The sequence below is a fragment of the Lissotriton helveticus genome, chromosome 2_1, assembly GCF_964261635.1.
Source record: "Lissotriton helveticus chromosome 2_1, aLisHel1.1, whole genome shotgun sequence".
Lineage (NCBI taxonomy): Eukaryota > Metazoa > Chordata > Amphibia > Caudata > Salamandridae > Lissotriton > Lissotriton helveticus.
The window spans coordinates 1,546,560,737-1,546,578,611 of record NC_136059.1 but is presented as its reverse complement, the minus strand read 5'-3'; the positions used below and the strand labels follow the sequence as shown (position 1 = coordinate 1,546,578,611).

General features: G+C 49.0%; 1 protein-coding gene across 2 annotated transcripts in view; it reads right to left on the bottom strand.

Moving 5' to 3' along the window:
- The window catches only part of SPMAP2L (sperm microtubule associated protein 2 like), a 928,058-nt gene that overhangs the window by 62,146 nt on the left and 848,037 nt on the right, over nt 1–17,875 (bottom strand). The window contains exon 13 of one of the 2 annotated variants that reach the window (XR_013607593.1): nt 6,646–6,791. The exons of the other annotated variant lie outside the window; for it this stretch is intronic. The gene's annotated coding sequence lies outside the window, so the exon portion shown is untranslated. The remainder of the gene's footprint in view (nt 1–6,645; nt 6,792–17,875) is intronic. 2 annotated transcript variants of the gene reach the window in all.

Sequence of the window (17,875 nt, the reverse complement as noted above, 5' to 3'; positions counted from 1 at the left end):
CATGGATGTTTTGGGGGCACCAAGGGCCCGCTTGCCCTTTCAGTAGGGCACAGAGCGACCAGATGTCCGTCCTTCTAGCTCAGCCATCTGGTTGCGCCATTCCCTGTGGCCATCTGGTCGCGCACAATGCGTTCCAATGGGGCAACCAGATGGCCGGGCTACCCTGGAAATCCTGACGAGGGCTCATTTGCCTCCCATATCCCGGCCAGGGCTCCAGGAATTCAGGCGTGTTCGCGCCTTGGGTCCCCTCCGTCACCCGGTGTGCACGGATTACAAGAGAGGAGCTCCAGGCCCCATAGCAGAGTCCCAGGGGGGACAGGGGCCCTGCTAGGGGCCCTCAAACTTGCTTTCTATCTGCCTTTTCATGGCTGGCAGTCCACCCTGAAAAAGCAGAGGGAAAGGGACATCTAATCCCGACGGCGGGTATTGCGCAGGCACCACCACCAATCAGTGATTATCTTTCTGACTGCCGCCCTGACATAATCTCCGATCCTGTCAGAGGCAGCAGTCCTACTCTCTCCCCCCCGCTTGCAGCGCTCTGACCGCTGGCCTGGGGATCCGACGTTTGGACGGCGACTCTGGATGTCAAGCGGACTGCCACTGATGGCCTGTCAGTGGCAGTCGGTACGGCAATGCAATTGGGCCCTATATTACCACCTTTATCAGCTTTTTTAATTGTCACCTCCTTCGTTTGTTGTATTCGTTTAAGAATTGCCCATTCCTGGCAAGTGCAATTTGAACTTTTATTCTTTTTAAATTCATTTTTACCAAATTTCTATTCACAATCCATTAAAACAGGATGTTCAAAAGATTCAATCGACCAAAATTCCCTTGATTCAGGACACAAATTGACTTTTTGGGTTAGTAGCTGTGTCATTATTTAAATCAGATGCAAACTGAGCAAAAATAAAATTTGCATTATTGGACAGTGATGTCATGCAATGTCATCAATATCATTTTTAGACAAAGAGCTAGGCATACTAGAGAACTCCAGTTTATCACAGAGATCCACCTTGCTCGTCAAATTATAGTATTTGTTCAATTTTGACTTTCTCATGAATTTGAAGAGCTGAATCCTAAAGTCAATGTAGGCAAATTCACTTAAAGGTGCAACACTGGGACCTTTATTCAAAAGATGAAGTTCACAATTTAGAAAAGTCATGATCAGATACATTTACTACTAATGATTTTGCTATACAGCTTCCGACGGAACCTTGCGGTTTGAATGAGTCAATGTTTTGTTCTTCCACTCATCCTCCTTTTCTCTTTCTTTTATTTCTCCTAGTTTTTTCTTTCACTTGGTTTACAAGATGACTCTGATTTGATGAAGCCACATCCTTCTACCTCTGGTTCCTCTGTGGGAGGGCTGTTTCCTAAAAAAAATCTGTATACATACCGCTTCCTGACCTAGAGGGTTTTGTTTCAAGATAACCTGAATTGTTCCCTGTTGATAAATCCTCCCAATATTTTCTCTGTCTTCCATTTGTTTTACTTTGACTTCTTGACTGTAAGACCTTTCAGTCTTAGGATGGTGTTCCCAAAACCTTTTGCCGGCTTACCTCCACTTTTTGCTGGATTTGTGGCTATAGGACTCTGTGCACTTTACCACTGCTAGCCAGTGCTAAAGTGCTTGTGCTCACACTGCTCACTCCCCTAAACATATACCCATTTGTCATATATTAATTACTTACAAGTCCCTTATAGAGTGTTATAACTTATACCAGAGCCTGTAAATTAAATGCTGCCAGTGGGCCTCCAGCACTTATTGTGCCACCTGCTTAAGTAGGCCTCCTACACATGTCCCAGGCATGCCACTGCAGCTTGGATGCAGTGTCCTATTGCCATGTCGACTTAGCATTTAAACCTCCTTGCCAAACCTTAAACTCTCCTTTTATTACATATAAGTAATTTTCATGTAATGTAATTGTAATTTTTAAAGAGCGCAAATACCTGTGGGTGTCTTGGAGCTAGGAGTCAAAACAGCCATCTAGAACAAGCAACCAGAGGCATAACTTATTTAGAAGATTAGGATAAAGGAAACAACCAAGATTTAAGCTGTTTCCGAAAACTTAAAAGATTCAATTGAGTTTTAAGATACAATTGCATTTTGTTCCACAACTGACAGGTATAATACACAAAGCTATGGCCATCCCAGGAAGCTTTGTATATCCTGGGGACCAGTACTAAACAAGATGCAGCAGATCTGAGATTTCTTTTAGGTTGAGACCACCTAATTTTTCCTCCCAGACGATTCGGTCTGGACCCATACATAAGAGCTATACAGAGTGCTTTAAAAGCCACCTTTTGTTCACAGGGAGCCAATGAAGATATTTTAAAGTAATTGACACTGACACAAATGTATGAAGCTTCATCAGAATGTAAGCAGCTGCATTATGCAGTGTCGGCAGCTTTCTAAATGCCGATTGTCACATGCCCATATACAGGGCATTGCAGTAGTCAATCCTGGCCAGGACGAGGGCGATGACTACAGTTTTTCTGACGATAAAAAGGGATAAAAGGCAACACCTTCTTCAATAATCTAAGTATAAGGAAGCAAGAGGGCACCACTTTGTTGATTTGCTCCTTAAAATAAAGATCAGCATCAAAAATCACCCCAAGATTTGTTACTCTAGTCACTGGCTCTGGGGTAGAACCAAGAGTTTGTGGCCACCATGAGTGACACCAAAAAGCGGACTCTTTTCCAAAAGTAAATACCTCCATTTTATCGCAGTTAAATTTTAGACAATTTGTAGCCAGTTCACTGACACAACAATGTAAAAAATATCGATTAAAAAATATAGACAACAAAAATATTGGCTCCTATACTTAAACAGGTAAGTACAAAAATATCGACAAAAAATATTGATGTAAAAAATATCAACTTTTATATAAATATGAAATCAAATAATATATATTAAATATTAAGTTACATTTTAACAAAATGAAATAAATGTAATATACATTTTAATACAATATAACAAATAAACGTAATAAAAAAGATAAACACACACAAATAATTATTTATACATATTTATTTATTTTAAAACAATTAGTAAACTATTATTTTTAATTTATGTTAAAATATTAAATTATATAAAAAATAAAAACATATATCCATGATTGTAAATATAAAAAAAATCTGTAATAAATTAAAACATAAAATTTTAAAAGATTTAGATTTAAATTTCAAATAACTTTTTCCACTCCAGTGAGTGCAACAGTAGGGAACGTGTTTGATAGCGGAGAGGTAAAATTTACTATTCCAACTCTAATAAGTGCAACAGTTGGGAAAGTGTTGGATAAGGGAGGGGTCAAAATTACTATTCCCACTCCAGTAAGTGCAACAGTAGGGAATATTTTGGATAGCGAAGGGGTAAAAATGATTATTCCCCACTCCACTGAGTGCAACAGTAGGGAAAGTGTTGGATAGCGAAGAGGCAAAAATTACTATTCCCACTCCAAAGGGTGCAACCGTAGGGAAAGTGTTGGAGAGCGGAGGGGTAAAGCTTACTATTCTCACTCATCTGAGTGCAACAATAGGATAAGTGTTGGATAGCGGAGGGGTAAAATGTACTATTCCCACTCCGGTGAATGTAACAGTAGGAAAAGTGTTGGATAGCGGAGGGGTTAAAATTACTAGTCCCACTCTAGTAAGTGGAACAGTAGGGAAACTGTTGGATAGCGAAGGGGTAAAAATTACTATTCCAACTCCAGTGAGTGCAACAGTAAGTAAAGTGTTGGATAGCAGAGGGGTAACATTCACTATTCCAACTCCAGTGAGTGCAACAGTAGGGAAAGTGTTGGATAGCAATTGGGCCAAAATGTACTATTCCCACTCCAGTGAGTGCAACAGTAGGGAAAGTGTTGGATACCGGAGAGGCAACAATTACTATTCCCACTCCAGTGAGTGTAACAGTAGGGAAAGTGTTGGATAGCGGAGAGGCACAAATTACTATTCACACTCCAACAGTTAAAAATATATATATATATATACTAGCGGCCCATACCAACGTTGTCCGGGTATGAAATAGAATGTGTGTAATGTGTGTATTCCGATACAGTAATTCGCGTGTTCCCCCGCTTGAGGCCCAGCTGTAGCCCTGGTTGATGTTAGCAGGCGCATGTCCCCCCGCTTGAGGCCCAGCTGCAGCCCTGGTTCATGTTAGCAGGCGCATGTAATTAGTGTAGTGATCCGCCGCCTGAGCCCGGCTACAGCCCTGGCTGATGTTAGCAGGTGCGTGTAATTTGGTTTAATGTGATAGTTCAGTAACAGCGCGCATGAGAGGCTGCAGTAATTGTCCCCGCAGACACGCTCAGTCGCGTGTGCCCCCGCTTGAGGGCCAGCGGCGACCGTCTAACAATTAGAATTGTGTGAGTCTTGAATGATTGTTTCCCGCTGTTCTTATTTTTTTATGACCCACACCGACGCTCTTCGGCCCGAGTGCTTTTCAGACGCACCTAGGCCAAGGCACACACTGCATTCCGCACCCCCAGTATGTGTGAGACAATGGGCAGTCCCCCAAGGGAGTCTTGCGAATGGTTACTTACCACGCTTCGAGGTGAACGCCTTTGTGACGCCCCAGCACACGGCCACAGCAGACGATCTGATTAATGTGCGACCCAGATGGCATGAAGTGTGGAACGTAGCACACGCCCCCAGCGTGCCCCTTGATGTGGCGCAATTGCGTAATTGGCGCTTCACATAGCATGAAGGGCGGACACACACCCACAGCGTTTGTCACGGCCCCAGAGTTTCACGGCCCTAGCGTGCCCCTTGATGTGGCGCAATTACGACTCACATGGCATGAAGGGCGGAACGTACCACACGCCCCCAATGTTTGTCATGCCCCCAGCACACGCCCCCAGCAGAACGCAGACACGCCCACAAGGGACTTCTTTGCTGGCACGGTTCTTTTAAATGTATATGGTGGCCGTCTGCATAGCCTATGTCCTTCTGCTGCAACTGCCCTTTCCAACGCTGTAATGGGTGTTGTGATTGGTGCTGTGGTTACAGAGATTACTCGCCTCAAGGGTTTGGGCTCTCTCTTTATAAGATTAGTGTATGGATATTATAAATAAAAAGAAATTAGAAAAATATATAAATACTATTGAAAACATAAAAAATATACTAAATATATAAAAAGAAAACATATTATGATATTAATTACATATAACATATACCTACACATATTATATAAAATAAATAAATAAAATGTAAATACAATTATTTTAATCTAGAAAATACTTACAAACAAAAACATTAATTAATGCATACATGTATTTATTTTATTTCCTACCCTATAACACAACACCAATAACACACTTCAACATTTAAAAAAAAATACTTCCATAACTAACATAATTAATAATCGATTAAAAACATCATTAATAAAAAGAAACCTTTGTTAACTACACATACTTTAACACTATAATGTCCAAAACACACATCTAAATTAAGAACTGGCAACATCAAATTCTCTGTATACAGTCTCAACATTATGTTTAAAAAAGTCTGCCAGCCTGTCACAGAATTCCTAGCTAGAGGGGTGACTATAAGTCACTCCTAAGGTAGGCCCTAGGTAGGCCAGAGGTCAGGGTGATGTATAATGAAAAGGGTAGACATGCATCATTTAAGTTTTACATGTCCTGGTAGTGAAAAACCCCTATATTTGTTTTTCACTACTGAGAAGGTTACCCCTTCCATGAAATAACATTTGATAAGCTGTAATTTCTAATTGAGAATAGGTAGATAGATCATGTTTGGTAACTATGAAATTGTAATGAAAAGCATTTTTGATGGTAAAGTCAGATTCATTAACATTTTGAATTAGCCGCTTTTAGAAAGTTTGCATTTTCATGCCCTTAGCCTTTTTGTGCCTGTATCTTGGGTCACGTGACTGGGTGTAACTGGCTGTTAGCCTTTGTGAATTCCTCCCAGACAGTTGCACAATAGAGGGCTTAAGGGTGACTGAATAGGCCATCTACTGGCAGGATGGGGAGGTGTAGCTGAGCACAACCTCACCTACGCATGTAATGCTTCTGCTCTGCCTCCACACAAAGGACTTAAACCTGTATTGTCACTGCAGCCAGCTTGGAGCCAGGGCAGGGGAGTCAGGAGATTTCATGCGCTTCAAATAACCTTTTTAGAAGCTTCTCCCACCTACCATAATTGCACTGAGTATCAAAATGGGACCTTTAGACCCACTCTTCAGTTCACTATGAACCTGCGGAAGGACTCTCAGAGGACTGACTGCTGCTGTGACCCTATGTGACTCTGCCAGACTGCTGCCGTACCTGGAAAGACTGCTTTACTGCAGGGAGCCTGCCTTGAAACCTCAGAGGCAAGTCCTGCTGTTGAGCCCTGCATCTACACCTGCACCTAGGACTATGAGAAGTGACTCCAAGGGCTGGTTTGCTGGTTTCCTGTTCAGAGCCACAGAGACATAACAGACTCACACGATCTTGAACACACACCTGGACCCAGCCTGAGTGCGTGAGTCCTGAACCCCCAAGAGTTGTCCTACCAGTCCTGGCCACGTTGGTTGTGGTGCTAAATGTGTGCAGATGGCCATTTTCCAAAACTGAAGACTTCCACAAAATTTGGCCAAAAAGTGCTCTGGGAACCAGGAGGGTAGCGGGACTAACCTGCTTGCCTATCCGCCAGAAGTTCATTGCGGGTTGGATTGACTTTGCATCTTCTCTCCCAAAGGAGTATCCGACCTCATGGAACTGTCTTTGGCTACAGCATTCTGCTCCGTCCCGCTGAAGATTTTCGACTTCCATTTCAGCAACTAAGTTCAAACACAGAAATCTTCACTGCAGTTTTAACCCATGGTCATTTAACAGCAAAGCTCCCACCCCGTACACCTCCTGCAGCCTTGCCCCGTTGACCTTTACCTTCTCAGACATTTTACTTTAAGAAATGTTCTAAGTCCGAAGGTAAACGCTGACCGGGGCCAATCCATTTCTTGTATCCAAAATGTGTTCCATTGCAGTCTGCCTTAACTTTTGACTTTGACCCAGACTCTCACTACTAGATATCCCCAGTTGATGCTTGGATCTTTTAGCCACTATTTTGAACCTTAAACTTAAAAAAATTCATAGCTTTGGTTCTACTGATTGGATTTTTGCGGTTTTGGTGTAAAATCATTTATTAGAATTCACTCAATTTTTCCAAATTGGTTTGAGATTTTTCTTGTTTTGTGTTTTCACTTTATTACTGTTTGTGTGCTACATAAATACTTTACACATTGGGGCCTCTACATTTGGTTTGTGTTGTGTTTGCACCACGCAACATGGTACATGCACAAAGCAAACCTCAAGTTAGATTTATGAAGCTATTCAAGGACACTTTGCATGGTCCTGAATGGCTCCATAATTGTGGAATAAAGCAAAGCAGCGCACATTTCTGCATTGCCTTTCTCTGTACAAGGGAGACATACCATGGCTGTTACCTCGCAACTCCCAAGGTTTTTGAAGCACTCCTAGATTTACCAGAACTGGTAGACGTGGGAATGCGCCAAAAAGATACAGCTTCTCACGAGAGGTGTAACCAAAAGAAACATCTTTATTTCTCCTTGTTGCTTCCTATTTCAATGTGTGCTGCATTCTGCGCAAATAGGTCCCATTGCCTCTAAGTTAAGTCTGACTACTTTTTGTGCCAAGCTACCCAGGGTTAAACACAGGTTAATTTAGTGAGTTTTTGTGGTTCACTCTGCAAGGGATTGTGGTGCTTGCTCGACCAGGGCTCACACACCAGTCAACTATCAACCCGATTTCTCACATTGATGTAAAGGTAAAGACATGTTACTATGACTGACTCTGATAGATGAATTTTTCATTATATTTTGAACACTAAACATTTTATGGGACATGTAATTCTTTTCTTTATGTGCGAAAACCTAACTGCTATGATTAAAAACATAAAATGGAGAGACCACAATTTTTCACTCTGTGGGGGTCTTTACGATGGCGGAAGGACCGCCATCGCCAGCCATGCTGTGGCGGTCTTTTCGCCATTGGACCGTGAATTTCCCCCACCACATTACGATGGCGGGGGGGATCCAGACTGCGACTGTGGCGGGTGAAAAGACCGTCCGCCACAGGCAATCGAACAGATTGCCTAGCGGAGCGGTCTGCATGCATTAAATGGTGGCGGGGCCTAATAGGCACCGTCCACCATATTATGATGCAGGCTGTGAGACAGCATTTACATGACAGTGACACCAACATGAAAAGGCTGGTGGAGATCCTGTTCGGGGGCCCCTTTATGGCCCCCAATGGGGGGGGGGTGCCTGCTACATAGTGTACTGTAATGCACAACATCCATTTTCAACATTGCAGCTGGTGCTGCTGTTAGCAGCACCCGCCGCAATGTTAAAAATGCAAGAAGCGACTGCCATGGTGGTAGTCGCATCCTAATGTGCTGTGCAGAACCGCCACATGTATTGCGGATGGTCCCGGACACCACCACAAAGCGGGCGAACTCCAGTACGTCCGCCATCGTAATCAGCCCCTGTGTCTCTAATAAATTAAGAAGTTTTCTTGCTTTAAAATCTAAGAAAATCTGGAATACGAAAATAATCTATTTAATGCCTGGTACCTCCTGTTGTTGTATGACCCACATAGCAATGTTTGCAGAGGGTTTGAACAGCACTTTGCAGCGTGGATGATTTACAGCAACAGGAAGGTGGGCGCAGCATTGATTTCGTAGCTCAAGCAGAAAGGGATTGCAAATAAAAAAAATTACTTTTGTTTCAAGCCTGTTTCCACAGACAAAACATACAATTATGTTTGGAGGTGCTGAAGTAGGTCAAAATTAACAGGGAAAATAATGAAAATGGAACTAACTGTATTTGGTCCCGATGAAGAAAAGCTATCAGTGGGTTGAAAAGCTGTGTGTGTACTTGCTGTCTGCCTGTGTTCATTTAACCTTCAATTTCATGTTATTTTTTCTTCATGTAACTTTTCCAGCCAGCATTCTACTTCATTCAAAATTCACTTCATGTAATATTCAATTAAGAACAACAGTGGATGCTGCACTTTGCTTAATAAGCACACATCCCTCTAGAGCATGGTCACTCACAAACTTTCTCTCGGGGGCCAAATTTAAATTGTGGTTTGTGTCCGAGGGCCGCACCAATGGGGACGGGGTCAGTGGGGGTGGGGCTAGAGCAACAACAAAACTGTGACCATGAGGTTGAACACAGGTTCCTGCAGCGGACACCTTCGTCCACTGAGCCACCAGACCCGGCATACACACATCTCTCTCTCTCTCTCTTTCCCTCTCTCCCTCTCTATCTCCCTCTCTCTCTCCCTCTCTATCCCTCTCTCAACCTCTTTCTCCCTCTCTCCCTCCCTCTCTCCCTCCTTCTTTCCCTATGTCTCCCTCTGTCTCACTCAGACTGTCTCACTCCCTCTCACTCCCTCTCTCTCCCTGACTCTCTCTGTCTCACTCACTCTGACTGTATCACTCCCTCTCTCTCTCTCTGTCTCCCTCTCTCCCTCTCTCCCTCTCTCTGTTTCGCTCTCTGCCTGTCTCCCTCTCTCTCTTCATGTCTCCCTCTCTCTCCTTCCCTCTCCCTCTCTGTTTCCCTCTCTCTCCTTCCCTCTCCCTCACTCTGTCTCCCTCACTCTGTCTCCCTCATTCTGTCTCCCTCCTCACTCTGTCTCCCTCCTCACTCTGTTGCCCTCCTCCCTCTGTCGCCCTCCCTCCTCCCTCACTCTGTCTGTCAACCTCCTCTCTCCCTCCTCCCTCTTTCTGTCACCCTCCTCCCTTCCTCTGCCTGTCCCCCTCCTCCCTCCCTCCTCCCTCTATCTGTTGCCTTCCTCCCTCCTCCCTCCCTCTGTCGGTCACCCTCTGTCTCCCTCCCTCTCCCTCCCTCTCCCTTTCTCTGTCTATCTCCCTCTCACTTTCTCTGTCTCCCTCCCTCTCCCGTTCTGTCTCCCTCCCTCTCCCTTTCTCTGTCTCCCGCCCTCTACCTCTCTTTGTCTCCCTCTGTCTGTCTCCCTCTCTTTGTCTCCCTCTGTCTGTCTCCCTCTCTTTGTCTCCCTCCCTTTGTATCCCATCCTCTGTCTCCCTCCTCCCTCTGCCTCCCTCCTCCCTCTGTCTGTCGCCCTCTCTCTGTCTCCATCTGTCTGTCTCCCTCCCTCTATTTGTCTCCATCTGTCTGTCTCCTTCCCTGTCTCCCTCTGTCACCCTCTCTCTCCCTCTGTCTCCCTCCCTCCCTCTGTCTGTCACCCTCCCTATGTCTGTCTCCATCTGTCTCCCACCCTCTGTCTGTCTCCCTTTGTCTGTCTTCCTCTCTCTGTCTCCCTTTCCCTCCATTCCTTGCTCTCCCTCTGTCTGCCTCCCTTTCCCTCCTTCCTTTCTTTTCCTCCCTCGCTCTCCCTCTGTCTGCCTCCCTTTCCATCCCTCCCTCGCTCTCCCTCTGTCTGCCTCCCTTTCCCTCCCTCCCTCGTTCTCCCTCTGTCTGCCTCCCTTTCCCTCCCTCCTTTCCTTCCCTCCCTCGCTCTTCCTCTGTCTGCCTCCCTTTCCCTCCCTCCCTCGCTCTCACTCCCTCGCTCTCTGTCCCACTCCCTTTCCCTCCCTTCCTTTCTCTCCCTCTGTCTGCCTCCCTTTCCCTCCCTTCCTCACTCTCCCTCTGTCTGCCTCCCTTTCCCTCCCTGCCTCGTTCTCCCTCTGTCTGCCTCCCTTTCCCTCCCTCCTTTTCCTCTCTCCCTCGCTTTCCCTCCCTCCTTTCCCTCCCTTTCCCTCCTCGCCCTTTCCTTCCTCCCTGGCTCTCCCTCTGTCTGCCTCCCTTTCCCTCTCTCCCTCGCTCTCCCTCCCTCTCCCTCCCTTTCCTTCCCTCGCTCTCTGTCCCACTCCCTTTCCCTCCCTTCCTTGCTCTCCCTCTGTCTGCCTCCCTTTCCCTCCTTCCCTCGCTCTCCCTCTGTCTGCCTCCCTTTCCCTCCCTCCCTCGTTCTCCCTCTGTCTGCCTCCCTATCCCTCCCCGCCCTTTCCCTCCCACCCTCGCTCTCCCTCTGTCTGCCTCCCTTTCCCTCTCTCCCTCACTCTGTCTCCCTCATTCTGTCTCCCTCCTCACTCTGTCTCCCTCCTCACTCTGTCACCCTCCTCACTCTGTTGCCCCCTCCCTCTGTCACCCTCCCTCCTCCCTCTCTCTGTCTGTCAACCTCCTCTCTCCTTCCTCCCTCCCTCTGTCCGTCACCCTCCTCCCTCCCTCTGTCTGTCACCCTCCTCCCTCCCTCCTCCCTCCCTCTGCCTGTCACCCTCCTCCCTTCCTCCCTCCCTCCTCCCTCTATCTGTCACCTTCCTCCCCCCTCCTCCCTCCCTCTGTCTGTCACCCTCTGTCTCCCTCCCTCTCCCTTTCTCTGTCTTCCTCCCTCTCCCTTCCTCTCCCTTTCTCTCTCTACCTCCCTCTCCCTTTCTCTGTCTCCCTCCCTCTCCCTTTCTCAGTCTCCCTCCCTCTCCCTCTCTTTGTCTCCCTCCCTCTCCCATTCTCTGTCTCCCTCCCTCTCCCTCTGTTTGTCTCCCTCTGTCTGTCTCCCTCTGTCTTCCTCTCTTTGTCTCCCTCTGTCTGTCTCCCTCTCTTTGTCTCCCTCTCTTTGTCTCCCATCCTCTGTCCCCCTCCTCCCTCTGCCTCCTCCTCCCTCTGTCTGTCGCCCTCTCTCTGTCTCCATCTGTCTGTCTCCCTCTCTCTGTTTGTCTCCCTCTGTCTGTCTCCTTCCCTGTCTCCTCTGTCACCCTCTCTCTCCCTCTGTCTGTCTGTCTCCCTCCCTCTGTCTCCACCTGTCTCCCTCCCTCCCTCTGTCTCCCTCTCTCTGTCTCCCTTTCCCTCCCTCCCTTGCTCTCCCTTTGTCTGTCTCCCTTTCTCTGTCTCCCTCTCTCTGTCTCCCTTTCCCTCCCTCCCTTGCTCTCCCTCTGTCTGCCTCCCTTTTCCTCCTTCCTTTCTTTTCCTCCCTCGCTCTCCCTCTGTCTGCCTCCCTTTCCCTCCCTCCCTCGCTCTCCCTCTGTCTGCTCCCTCTGTCTCCCTCTGTCTGTCTCCCTCTCTTTGTCTCCATCTGTCTGTCTCCCTCCCTCTGTTTGTCTCCCTCTGTCTGTCTCCCTCCCAGTCTCCCTCTGTCACCATCTCTCTCCCTCTGTCTATCTCCCTCCCTCTGTCTGTCTCCGTCTGTCTCCCTCCCTCCCTCCCTCTGTTTCCTTCCCTCCCTCTGTCTGTCTCTGTCTGTCTCCCTCCCTCTGTCTGTCTCCCTCCCCCTTTGTCTGTCTCCCTTTCTTTGTCTCCCTCTCTCTGTCTCCCTTTCCCTCCCTTCCTTGCTCTCCCTCTGTCTGCCTCCCTTGCCCTCCTTCCTTTGCTTCCCTCCCTCGCTTTCCCTCTGTCTACCTGTCTTTTTCTCCCTCCCTCGCTCTCCCTCTGTCTGCCTCCCTTTCCCTCCCTCCCTCGTTCTCCCTCTGTCTGCCTCCCTATCCCTCCCCGCCCTTTCCCTCCCACCCTCGCTCTCCCTCTGTCTGCCTCCCTTTCCCTCTCTCCCTCACTCTGTCTCCCTCATTCTGTCTCCCTCCTCACTCTGTCTCCCTCCTCACTCTGTCACCCTCCTCACTCTGTTGCCCCCTCCCTCTGTCACCCTCCCTCCTCCCTCTCTCTGTCTGTCAACCTCCTCTCTCCTTCCTCCCTCCCTCTGTCCGTCACCCTCCTCCCTCCCTCTGTCTGTCACCCTCCTCCCTCCCTCCTCCCTCCCTCTGCCTGTCACCCTCCTCCCTTCCTCCCTCCCTCCTCCCTCTATCTGTCACCTTCCTCCCCCCTCCTCCCTCCCTCTGTCTTTCACCCTCTGTCTCCCTCCCTCTCCCTTTCTCTGTCTTCCTCCCTCTCCCTTCCTCTCCCTTTCTCTCTCTACCTCCCTCTCCCTTTCTCTGTCTCCCTCCCTCTCCCTTTCTCAGTCTCCCTCCCTCTCCCTCTCTTTGTCTCCCTCCCTCTCCCATTCTCTGTCTCCCTCCCTCTCCCTCTGTTTGTCTCCCTCTGTCTGTCTCCCTCTGTCTTCCTCTCTTTGTCTCCCTCTGTCTGTCTCCCTCTCTTTGTCTCCCTCTCTTTGTCTCCCATCCTCTGTCCCCCTCCTCCCTCTGCCTCCTCCTCCCTCTGTCTGTCGCCCTCTCTCTGTCTCCATCTGTCTGTCTCCCTCCCTCTGTTTGTCTCCCTCTGTCTGTCTCCTTCCCTGTCTCCTCTGTCACCCTCTCTCTCCCTCTGTCTGTCTGTCTCCCTCCCTCTGTCTGTCTCCACCTGTCTCCCTCCCTCCCTCCCTCTGTCTCCCTCTCTCTGTCTCCCTTTCCCTCCCTCCCTTGCTCTCCCTTTGTCTGTCTCCCTTTCTCTGTCTCCCTCTCTCTGTCTCCCTTTCCCTCCCTCCCTTGCTCTCCCTCTGTCTGCCTCCCTTTCCCTCCTTCCTTTCTTTTCCTCCCTCGCTCTCCCTCTGTCTGCCTCCCTTTCCCTCCCTCCCTCGCTCTCCCTCTGTCTGCTCCCTCTGTCTCCCTCTGTCTGTCTCCCTCTCTTTGTCTCCATCTGTCTGTCTCCCTCCCTCTGTTTGTCTCCCTCTGTCTGTCTCCCTCCCAGTCTCCCTCTGTCACCATCTCTCTCCCTCTGTCTATCTCCCTCCCTCTGTCTGTCTCCGTCTGTCTCCCTCCCTCCCTCCCTCTGTTTCCTTCCCTCCCTCTGTCTGTCTCTGTCTGTCTCCCTCCCTCTGTCTGTCTCCCTCCCCCTTTGTCTGTCTCCCTTTCTTTGTCTCCCTCTCTCTGTCTCCCTTTCCCTCCCTTCCTTGCTCTCCCTCTGTCTGCCTCCCTTGCCCTCCTTCCTTTGCTTCCCTCCCTCGCTTTCCCTCTGTCTACCTGTCTTTTTCTCCCTCCCTCGCTCTCCCTCTGTCTGCCTCCCTTTCCCTCCCTCCCTCGCTCTCCCTCTGTCTGCCTCCCTTTCCCTCCCTCCTTTCCTTCCCTCCCTCGCTCTTCCTCTGTCTGCCTCCTTTTCCCTCCCTCCTTTCCCTCCCTCCCTTGCTCACCCTCTGTCTGCCTCCCTTTCCCTCCCTCGCTCTCCCTCCCTCTCCCTCCCTCCCTCTCCCTCCCTTTCACTCCCTCGCTCTCTGTCCTACTTCCTTTCCCTCCCTTCCTTGCTCTCCCTCTGTCTGCCTCCCTTTCCCTCCCTTTCACTCCCTCGCTCTCCCTCTGTCTGCCTCCCTTTCCCTCCCTCCCTTGCTCTCCCTCTGTCTGCCTCCCTTTCCCTCCCTTCTTTCCCTCCCTCCCTCGCTCTCCCTACCTCCTTTCTCTCCCTCTCCCTCCTCGCCCCTCCCTCCCTCCTTCGCTCTCCCTCTGTCTGCCTCCTTTTCCCTCTCTCCCTCGCTCTGCCTCCCTCTTCCTCCCTTTCCCTCCCTCGCACTCCCTTCCCCTCCCTGTCTCCCTCCCTCCACCTCCCTCCCTCTCCCTGCCTCCCTTTCCCTCCCTCCCTTGCTCTCCCTCTGTCTGCCTCCCTTTCCCTCCCTCCCTCCCTCTCCCTTTCTCTGTCTCCCTCCCTCTCCCTTACTCTGTCTCCCTCCCTCTCCCTTTCTTCATCTCCCTCCCTCTCCCTTTCTCTGTCTCCCTCCCTCCCTCTCCCTCTCCCCCTCTTTGTCTCCCTCTGTCTGCTCCCTCTGTCTCCCTCTCTTTGTCTCCCTCTGTCTGCCTCCCTCGCTTTGTCTCCATCTGTCTGTCTCCCTCCCTCTGTTTGTCTCCCTCTGTCTGTCTCCCTTCCAGTCTCCCTCTGTCACCATCTCTCTCCCTCTGTCTGTCTCCCTCCCTCTGTCTGTCTCCGTCTGTCTCCATCCCCCGTCCCTCTGTTTCCTTCCCTCCCTCTGTCTGTCTCTGTCTGTCTCCCTCCCTCTGTCTGTCTCCCTCCCCCTTTGTCTGTCTCCCTTTCTTTGTCTCCCTCTCTCTGTCTCCCTTTCCCTCCCTTCCTTGCTCTCCCTCTGTCTGCTTCCCTTGCCCTCCTTCCTTTGCTTCCCTCCCTCGCTTTCCCTCTGTCTACCTGTCTTTTTCTCCCTCCCTCGCTCTCCCTCTGTCTGCCTCCCTTTCCCTCCCTCCCTCGTTCTCCCTCTGTCTGCCTCACTTTCCCTCCCTCCCTCCTACGCTCTCCCTCCCTTTCCCTCCCTCTCTCTCCCCTGCCCTTTCCCTCCCTCCCTCACTCTCCCTCTGTCTGCTTCCCTTTCCCTCCCTCCCTCGCTCTGCCTCCCTCTTCCTCCCTTTCTCTCCCTCGCTCTCTCTCCCCTCCCTCCCTGTCTCCCTCCCTCCACCTTCCTCCCCCTCCCTCTGTCTGCCTCCCTTTCCCTCCCTCCTTTCCCTCCCTCCCTCCCTCGCTCTCCCTCTGTCTGCCTCCCTTTCCCTCCCTCCCTCGCTCTCCCTCTGTCTGCCTCCCTTTCCCTCCCTCACTCGCTCTCCCTCTCTCTGCCTCCCTTTCCCTCCCTCCCTCACTCTCCCTCTGTCTGCCTCCCTTGCTCTCCCTCGCTCTCCCTCCCTTTCCTTCCCACCCACGCTTTCCCTCCCTCTCCCTCCCTTTCCCTCCCTCCCTCGCTCTCCCTCTGTCTGCCTCCCTTCCTCACTCTCCCTCTCTCTCCCTCCCCCTCCTCCCTCACTCTCCCTCTGTCTGCCACCCTTTCCTTCCCTCCTTTGCTCTCCCTCTCTCTGCCTCTCTTTCCCTCCCTCGCTCTCCTTTCCCTCCCTCCCTTTCTCTCCCTCTGTCTGTGTCTGCATCCCTTTCCCTCCCTCCCTCGCTCTCCCTCTGTCTGTCTCCCTTTCCGTCCCTCCCTCGCTTTCACTCACTCACCCTCGCTCTCCCTCCCTTTCCCTCACTGTCCCTCCCTTTCACTCCCTCCCTTTTACTCCCTCCCTCGCTCTCCCTCTGTCTCCCTCCCTTTCCATTCCTCCCTATGTCTCCCTCCCTCTACCTACCACTGTCACCCTCTTCATCTCACCCTGCCTGTGTGTGCCTGGGCTGAGACAGCTTCCGGGCACACACACACACACACACACATCCGCCCCGAGCACTTCACAGGTCTTTAAAAGACCATTTGTATGTTAACCCCAGCCATGCTCATGACGAGCTGGGCTGAAGTGCGCTGCTGGGAAGTATCAGAAGCACCGATCTGGCGGGCTTCACGCATTTTAAGCGTGTTCCCCCGGAAGTGCTTGGTGAAGACGTTGTGGTGGAGGACTAGACCGGGACACCACTTCCGGCCGGAAGTGAGTATCCCGATGCCTGCATGCGTCCTGTGGCGCCCGGGACAGAGGAAAGCCGCCACACGACACATTGTAACCTAGATATAGGGCTCTATGTACTAGGACTAGGGTGACCAACTGGGATTGGTGCAAATTCAGGATTGTGAGTGTAAACATTCAGGACAAAGGGTCAACAATAAGGACAAAATTTCAGGACAGAAGGTCGAAATTCAGCACAGAAATTTGGGACAAAACATACGTTTTACAGACATATCAGGGGAGGTTGCACAATAGTATACAAGTAAGTAAATAGACAACCAAAATAAGTACAAGTCAAAATAAATTTATATTAGGTTGAGACAATCATGCACTTCACATTTTTTCAGTATGCACACAGCTTTGAGCAACTGTGCAGGTATATTTGTGGTATTTCATATGATTGGATTGACCAGTCTGATATTTTGTTTTCAGTTCATGGTCCTGAGGAGGCATGTTTGGTGAGAGAAGAGGTCGGGAGGGTGGAATTTTTTTACTGGCATCTCATATCTGAATGCCATTGCGAGATGTAAGGCAGCATGCATAGAATGCAGCTAATTGGACCCTGCAGTGCTGGACTAGAGTGCAGTCCTCCGAGTGACCAACTTTGTGTCAGATCGCTTCAGGTATTCCATGTCTGTTCAGCAGGTGATGCCTGGTTTAGGGCTTGGAACACTACTGAGTGATGGATAAGACCCATAGCAGACAGGTCTTGTATATGAGTAAGAGCATTAAGCAGGAAAAATGAGTTATTAACCAGCCTGTGTTAGCTATAATTTGATGCAGCCTACTACGTGTTATCATACTATTGTGGGCCAGAAAGGTTAGATAATTGACATTGTTATATTATACCCTGGCTAGCCACATATCAACCCTAATTATTTTGCATGTATATGGGAAATATATACTGATTAGGCTGTTTCATTTCAGTGAGCTGTAAACTGCAGAGTCTCACTAATGCACAGAATTGTGCTACAGACTAGAAACTGTATTTATTGTTTAGGCATTATTGTAGGTCAGAAGGAGGCACTGTCTTCCACAATCAGAACATTTTCCATTGAAATGAGAGTAAAATGCCAACATGCAGTTTTACTGATAAAACTATACAGCGCACCAACAATAATGTGTGGAATGTAGTTTCAGCAAATATGTATCATTTGAACATAACCAAGTAAAGTGTCTTGACTGTTTTGACCCTATTAAATCTCTGTTTCCAGCACATTTCTGAATTACAAACAAGTGGTTAATTTGTGGTTTTCTAACTGCTGATATGTTTTGAAACTTTTGTGCAGTTCATGTACAGGTATTTAAAAATTGATGTGTGTCACAAAAAAATACCACCACATCAAGACTGTCAACTAGTCCACTTTACTATTCTGTCTTTGACTGCAAAGTTAGAGAACAGTCAGGTAGGCTTTTCATGAGTGGTGCATGAGCGTTCCTATGCATCTCGATGTAAATCCATTTTTACAGAGACTAGTAAACAATGGTTTGTGCCAAAATAGTGTGCCTATCTGAGGTAGGTGTAACGAGGAAAAATATCTTTACAAAGAGGAAATAACTGCAAAGGATAGGTTTTCCATTCTGCACAAAAAACTTACTTGACTACAATGC